Genomic DNA, 8,517 nt, shown 5'->3' with positions numbered 1-8,517 from the left:
GTAAATAGCAGCTCTTACCGCGCTTGATGGTGAATAAGCCTTGGAATCCGTGTTGAGAAAGCATCCAATTGCTATTACAAAAGCATATCCCTTATCTAATTAGAAGGAACTTCTTTCCGGCGAAGTTACAGCGGGCGGGGAAGGAAAGCAAGGGACTGATTACACTAGTCAGACATGCCCAGAAGAGGATAAGATCAGAAAAGGGCACAATGCCTCTTGAGATTGTTGAATAAGCTATTCATCAATGCTCGAGTCATATTCTAGTAGACAAACTTTCTTCTTATGTCCACCGGGGAAAAGAATACAAAAAGATTGATAGGCCATTCATTCCCTTCTCTCTCTCCGAATCTTGCTCCCTCATTCCCCTCCATTCGGCTATCGATATTTGCGGAGTTGAAGGCTTAGGCTTAGGTCTAGGTCTTCGCACCGTCTTGGAACCTTTTTTCTGAGCTTTTGACAGTTGAGTCTCGGACGCTAACTAAGGAGACTACTGCATCTCGCTCTTATTATAAAAAAAACAATAAAAAAGAAGACAGGTTGCCCTGCCCTGTCAGTCTCGAGCTCGAGGTCGTCTTTCTTGTCTCACACCATAGAAGCCTTCTTTATACAGACAGGAGTTAGATAAGCATGTAGCTTATGGCTTTATCCTATAGATATATATAGAAAAAAAGAAACGAGGATCAGTCTTCATCCTTTCGCTTTTCAAAGTGAATGATCCCCTCGCTCTTAACCTTTATGTGACCGCAATAGCAAGGGACAGGAGCTCCCCCTAGCTCAGTAAGCAAGTGCTACAAACCTTTGAAACTAGAGTAAAGGTACCCAGGGACATAAAATGCTAGGTTGTGAGGAAGTTAATCGGTTCTTACCTGACAGTTCCTAGAATGGGACAAAAAGGTTTTGCACGTGAATCAGAAAAGGAAGAATACGATCTTGTCGCAATTGAATCCGTAACTGCAGCTATTGAGTCTGCTGTGGGAATAAGCGCCTAGAAGAGAGCTTTCACTGGCTTTTTCTTACTATGAGGATGGATGTAGATATAAGTCGTCTCTTGGCCAGGGCATTAGCAGAGCAGCTTCCACTCCTCCCTTCGATAAGCTTCCCTTTTTTGGCACTGGACCTAGTTACCGCTCCATGGGAACATCTATTCCGCTATCGGGAAAGTCAGGCATGGAATCACGCTAAGGTAAGGTTTCTATCTAATCCATCTAGAATAGGATCTACTCTATCTATTTGATTTTCCACTTCTGCCTGGCTGACTGAAGAAAGAAATGGAACCATAGCTAAGACTGATCGATGAGCCTTCTCTCTCCTTGATCTGTCTAGTTCTATTTTGACTAATCCGAATCTGTGGACTGAGTGAGTAGCTAACTAAAATAGAATATTGGAGGATATAGGAGTAGGGCTATTCTTCGCACCGAGAAAATCTTTTGTTAATCTCGTTATCTCCACGGGCGCTGGGTTAAGGGCAGAATCAGACCTTGGGGAACCGGTACGAAAGGGAGCTAGCTAAGGCAGCAAGCCAAGAAAGGCAGCATAGTAGGCCTTTTAGAATTAGAAAGGAAGCCAACTCTTGTTCGACGTAGGGTAGAGTCACTTATTTCATTCCCTGGGCTTTCCATCCTATGGCTTGAATGCGGGTCTTTGGCTAGAGACGGAGACTTTCCCAGTGAAAGCGCTGGCGTTCAGTTTGGTTGCGTGCTTTCCGATCTCTTTCCCTTCCTTTCTGTGGTAGCATGTTTGCTAGTCTTGTCGGACTAGGAGCTCTACTAGGCTTGACCGTGGGAAATTGACTTCTTCTTGCTCAAGTCAAGTGGAATCAGTTTCATTTGGCTCTAGACTACGATTCGATAGAGAACGATTTGGCACATCTTCGATTTCCTGGAAAGTAGTTAGGCTTGGTTTTCTTTGAGTTCAAGATATTCGGCATAAGCCGTCTTTGCTTTTGCTCTTATCGATGTGATCCTTGTCTTTAGCTTGGCACCAGGGCGGCTTGCTTACCTACCTTATGACTTTCGGACTTGATTCTTTTCTGTTAGCACGCATCCAGTGACCGATGAATCTGTTGTCGGAATAAGCGTAAGCGCAGCAAGAGAATTCGCAGCTTTTGTGCCTAAAATCCCGACTTTAAACTGGGTTGGCTTTCAAAGATAGAGACTATCACTGGATTGCTTGCTCAGTTCCTCAATCCAATTTCCCATTTGACTTCCTGACATTTTCAAGAGCTTGAATAAAAGAAAGGCCTGCTTACCCGCTTCAACTTCAAAGAGGATTTCTCACGGGATTGGTGTAACTGTCTTTCTCCCACTCGATGGATTGCTCCTATTGACCTAGCTGTCTTACTCGCTGTCTAGCCCGCTCTCCCTGACTTTCTTTTTTCTCCCTAGCTTGAAGGAGGGAGAGGCTAGATGGCAGAAGAGAAGGCAATGCCTCCTCGTTCTTCGTTTTCGATTTGCTTGTCCATTTTTTCATTTTCACGTGAAGGAAGCAAAGCAACCTTAGTCTTAGTCTGCCCTATCTTTTTTTTTTCGAATATCCCTGAAGCTTCGAGCCAAGGCAATCCGGAGACCAGTACGGACAGCCCAAGCCCAGAGTTCAGCAGTCAAGTTTGTAGCAACTCCAATTCTAGCTGCATAACCTCGAAGCCAGACGCCCTATCTTCCTCGATCCCACTCATGTTCGGATTCACTAACCATTCCCTTTCTCTTTTTGCATGTATGATTTCTTGGTCGGTCGCTTCCTTTCGCTTTCATGCGGAAGGCCCCCTACCGGCCAGAAAGAATTGTTTGAGATAGTATAGAGCGTAGCGTTGGCTATGGTGCCATTTGCGAAGAAATGAGTTCGCTTTCTTTATACGCTCTTTCTCCCGTCTCGGACGTGATTCGTATTGGATGCTTGATTCCTTAGCAGAGCTACTGATTTGAGATGCGGAACCAGAGCAGAGCTAATGGCTCACTTCACTACCTTAAGCCCAAGCTGGGACATTCTCTTAAGCTTAAAGTCTTTCCTGGGATAAGTGGAACTGTTTACTTATATTTGAACTACTCCGAATTCTTTTCACTCTTTATGACACTAGTTCAGTGGCATCTATCTTGCTCAGTTGTCTTCCTTTGGTCTGTTGATACTATATCCCTCGGAAAACCGGAACTTGTAAGCAGAGTTATTCCCCAACTAGGACTTGCGGGCGAGCTACCCTTGGTTGAAAGCCCTGGTTGAGAAAGACTTTTCTTTACTAGCCGTTCCCTCTACCTGTCTACCGAGCTTACTAGTTCCGTTCATTCCCTGCTGTAACTGTAAGAGCTCAGTCGACTACCTAGCTAAACACCCTTCGTCCAAGTATTCCACCGGTATCCTCTTGGTCGAGAATGGCTAGTTGCGTGGACTTTCATCTAACATAACGTGTTATAGCCGAGCATGGGTAATCTCCAATAGCTGGGAGCGGAACCTTCCCCCCGAAACTTGTTGGACTCGAACCAGCACCTCTGCGCAAAAGACAGACCAGATGAACTACCTTTCTTCGACTCGTGGCTTGACCCGGTTCGTTGCGCGACCTACATCCGGGGGGGTCCTTCACTTCAATATGGGTGTGATTTTGACCCCGTTCCAACCTAGCTAAAAATCCAATGGGACGCCCCAATTGTTCCAGATGACTAAGCACATAAGGAACGTGTGATAGGTAGTATAGAGCATAAGGAGCACAAATAGATATTTGCTGAGCACAGCGCAAAAAGTCAAGGACGATGATCTCTGATTTTGCACCTTCTAACATCTCGAATTGAGAAAGTCTCGTCACGCTCTTTCATTCACGATTTTATGTTCTCGTCGCTTCTTCCCCTCGTTCCTTTTCTCTTGGACATCTCACTTGAAATGCATTCATTCCTTTCGATCTTGTACTCAGGTACACTGAACACCAACCCAATCTCAATGAAGACAGGGAACGCAACTAAACCTTTGAACTCGGGTAGCCTTTTAGCATAGCTTTCATCAGAACTAGGCAACTTTCTTTTCTTCTCTTATGAAATTCAAGATCTCCCCTTGAGAACGCACAGAACAGTTACAAAATCATACCCTTTGGATGTTACGTTACATATCTGATACCCTTTGGTCCCTCACGGAACACTGGCTATATCATCTAGCCCCATGTCAACCAATCCAACTCCTCCTGCCGCTATGCATCCTATTGGGACGCTTCGACTTTTTGTTCTGCCAAGGTCTAATCGTTCTGACGTAGTCTAAGTCTTCTAGGGGAATGCCGACTGCCGAAGTTGAAGCTGAAACCAATGATGTTAACCGGCGATGCTGATTCCGAAGCCGTGGCAAAAAATCTTTCCCCTGTAGAAAGAAGTGTCTCCGAACAATCTCTGATGAGCTGACCCTATCTGAGGCTGTCGACTTAACTGCGCCGAATCTGGAGGTTTGCTTTGATCCGAGTCTTCCATGGCCTGATCGTGCTCATATTGATCGGGAGGAAAAAACCTGCCCCAAAGGCTATGCTCCGCAAAAGCGGTGCCCCTTAAATGTGCTCTCATCAGATAGAATGAAAGTTGTTAGAGTATAGGTAAGCCCGGGGAGCTATGGGGGTCGGAGTGGTCTCTCTAGTCATACCAAGTAGCTATATTAGGTTCATTTCCTTCTCGATTCAATCTTTCATTTCGTTTGATTTTAGGTATAAAGCCTATGTCATGGCAGTCAAATCTCTCTTTTTGAACAGAGCTTTAAGCCTTTAGCACATCAATAGATATTGCAGTAAAATCATCTGATTTGAGCCCACTTCCATACTGATTGGAATAGCCAAAAATGCACCTTTCCCCACTATCACTTTCTAGAATTCTTTCTGATACATGCTCCGAGAGGGTTAGCCCCGGCTATCAAGATGAGCTAAATGGTCACACCGCCAAAAGGGAATTTTAAAGATCTCGGGATTGCTTCAATGGCAGAAGCCAGAAGAGTGAATTCAGCGATTGCCTTTTGACATGGTAATTGGAATCTTCCCTCAACCAAGGAGGGATGGGTAGGCTCAACTCGATATGGCTAGAAAACCCTTACCTTAGGGCCACTTCTCATTATACCTTTGGACACAAGGCTCGCCATCTACGGAGCTTTTTTTGTAGTGCTAGTTCAGAGGCTTGGGGCCCGACCCCTGCGGCTGGATTGAATCCTTTTCGAACTACGAATGACTTGATCCTGTCCAAGCCACTAGGAAGGTACCGGAGGCAAGCTCGATCGAATAGAGCCCCAGTCTCCATTTGTCTTACATAGCAAACGAAGAGAAATCGTAAAGCATACAAAAAAAGGGATCCACTAATCCCTGTCATCCCAAGCACCCTATGCCGCCCAACAATAGCCCATCCGGTACCCAGGACGGGTTGGGAAACGCATTCCATTACGGGGGAATGGTCCCGGCTGGTACGTCCGGAGCGTCCAGCTCCAAAAAGAATTTTGAGGAGACCATTTGGGACGCCTTAGAGCAACCCCTAATATCTGACGAGCAGAGACTAACCGGGAAAACTTAATCTGTATTTCGACCTGAAGGATTAGCTCTACTACTAATAGAGCTGAGGCTAAGGAGAAAGCAGAAAGCAGAGCTAGCTAAAGACAAGAGCGAATATCCCTGCTAGCGAAAAAGAGCCGATATCCATCTCTTCAGCGCGAGTTGTTGGTCGGATCGTGGAACTCCCCCCATTATAAATTCCCTTTATCCTGGTTGGGGAGGATGTTAGGTAAAGAGTCAGAGCAGCTATGCAAGCACACACATGGGCACTAGTCAACGCCCTTGGTTTGGTAAAGCCCTAAAGGCGGGCGGAAGGGGCCCTTGCTTTGTTTGGTTCTTAAATGGTGGGTCGATCAGTCTACTCGCCCATGAGATGGATGCTCCTTTCACAGTATCCTGTGAGTCTCTAATTCAAAGCTAACCGAAGCGTGACTTTCAAGAGCATTCCTAAAACGAACCAGCCGCGAAGAAAAAGAAAATAAAGGGTCGCAGGTCTTAGAAGCAAGGCTATTGGTTCAACTCTCGGGGTTTAAGCGGAAATTCCCAGCTTTATTAACCTTTTCCGGCCGGGGCTTTCGTCAATCACTTTGGAGATGGCGTTGAAGGCTAAACGTAAATGGCAGCACTGGATGACCTATTCTAAGGTAAGTGAGCCGAGGATAAGCTGGATTGGATGGAAGCAATCAATATGAAAGATTTTGAAGGCTATGGAGCCGGGCTAAGCAGCTAGGAGGTTTGTTTGCGGGAAACACGGTTCAGAATCCGATCCGATGAGTAGTCGGGATTCGGTTGGTGTGAAGTTTTCGAAGGATAAGTATCCTAGATCTAATGATGAAGGGCTTTGATTTTACTATTCCGGTGGTCTTTTCTTTTTCTCTCTATGTGTCTCTACCTTAGCGCCGCGCCCCTGTACTGTCTTTATAGTGAATCTGGTGCTTACTTTACTGGGAATCCTAGGATTTTAATCTTGCATTTTCCCCGTAAAATTGGATTCAACCCGAAATCCCCTCGGATAAGTCAATTCAAATCTTGCCACTGTTCTTTTTCCTGGGATTTTTTGCATCAACCCAGGCGACCAAGGTACTACGTGCTCGACCCCCCTTACCTCTGGGGTAGTCTTAGTTTTTGCTGCGAACGACTCTGCAGCGATTTCATCCGCATACGGCTTGCCCCTGCTTCAGTCTGGTTCAAATGCTTTCCGTGGTTAAGCTTGTCGATAAGCGAGGGCTTAGAATCATCTTCTTTTGTGTTGTGCCAACCTTCTGCTAGAAGGAAAGAGTCGTAGTCTTAGGCGCTTTTAAGCCCTAGCCTTTTAGTCATATTCAACCATTTCTGGAAAGATAGCCAGGTCAGGGGAATCAACACCTAGTTCTTTCGTACCCAGGCAGCACGGGATGAGACTTTACAGACGACCTTCTGCTCTTTAAGGTCCCAGTCTCAAATCGGATCTCAAAAGTCTGTTATATTAATATAAAGAGAAAAGTATTGACTAACTCTTATATACCAAAAAAAAGAATCCACACACACAAGACTCGACAAAAGATCTCAGAGTGAGCTGCTCGGTGAGGAATTTCGCTATGCCACCCGGCTGTAAGTACTGATGTAGCAAAACCAACGGGAAGATCAGTCCTAGGGTTCGAATAGACTCTTAGTTAGATAGGGAGCGGAGTTTACAAAACGATAGGGTTAGAGCGTTTGAGTAGGGATGGTAAGACATCCAAGACGCGTAGCTGCTTGGAAGTAGCTCCTTCTATAAGTTAAGTTCGAGACTGTTAGCCTATTAGTGATAGTGAAATCACTTTGAATAAGAATAGATGCTTGACTAGTCTTACTCTCGGTCTTGTCTACAGCAGTTCAAGCCCTAGGGAAAAACGTAGCGTAACGAAGCGCTTATTGTAGTACAGCCTATTTTCTCATATGATATTGAATCTGTTGAGTTCTTATCCCACTTGAAGTTGAAGGACTGTTGACAGGGTTAGGCTTATGTCACTCGGATGGGAAGGCGTCAAGTAAAGTAAAAAAGCGGTGGGCTGGCTTAGACAGCAAGCAAGCGAGGAGATTCACCAAGCCGGTGTGACAGTATGAGTAGGGTAGACTAGCGGGCAAAGTCTAGCTGCCTATTCGATAAATGGGGGAGTCATCTGTATAAGGAGAAAAAAAAACCGCCGGCTTTTAGAGAATCTTTCCTCTTCAATTATGCACGATTTAATGGGGTTGTCTTCCTTTCTTGGGAGTTAAAAAATGAGTTGGGTAAGCTTCCTAAGGGTATGGCTTCTCTGGAGCGACTAAGGACACACCCAATCAAACGATCGGTAAAACGGGTCTCCTTTGGTACAATCTCCTCGGCCGAGTATATCCCGTACGGTTGTTTTCAAAAAGTAGTGCAATCGCATTCTATGAACGAATTCCTTCATAGCCCTCATAGATAGAGTAGAGAGAAATGGGAGAAAGCGGATTAGCCACGTTCTAACTCTTCGCCATCTAACTATCATAAGAGTCATTTCATCCCTGAGTATCTGGCTTAGGGATATCTAGTTTAAGTGCCAGTTGCCATTGATCTTCTTGGAGAAAAAATGGGGCATCTATTTCCCTGCCAGTTTCCTTTGCTGTCGATGCAGGCGAGTTGGGCCTATTCTCGTCTCGAATAAGAGAGTACCTGGAGTACTAACATATAATCTTGACTGTTTTATAACATCTTTCTTTCCTGTACTAGGATACGATATACAAGACTCCTTTTCTTTTCCAGTACTATTAGAAGCCCCTATAACCAGGGAGTTTAACTAGAACCTAGATAGAATCTCCGGAATCAGAAGCTGCTATCTCTCGCTATGCTTTTTTGAGTGGATTTGAGAGTGCGGCATAGCTGGAAACTCCTGAATTTTAGGAAGGTTCTAACCTTAATTAAAAGGTAAGTTTGAAGAGAGATTGGGAAAAGTTCCCGAGTGTGAGTATCCAACCCCCTTTTGATTTGAAAGGATCTTTCTGCTTTTTAGTTTCCTAATATGTGTGTACATATTGATTGTATCAGT

The sequence above is a fragment of the Vigna unguiculata genome, unplaced genomic scaffold, assembly GCF_037176805.1.
Source record: "Vigna unguiculata cultivar grain cowpea cultivar isolate G323 ecotype 2 unplaced genomic scaffold, ASM3717680v1 ptg000399l, whole genome shotgun sequence".
In the NCBI taxonomy this organism is placed as follows: domain Eukaryota; kingdom Viridiplantae; phylum Streptophyta; class Magnoliopsida; order Fabales; family Fabaceae; genus Vigna; species Vigna unguiculata.
Note: the sequence above shows the minus strand (reverse complement) of the source record.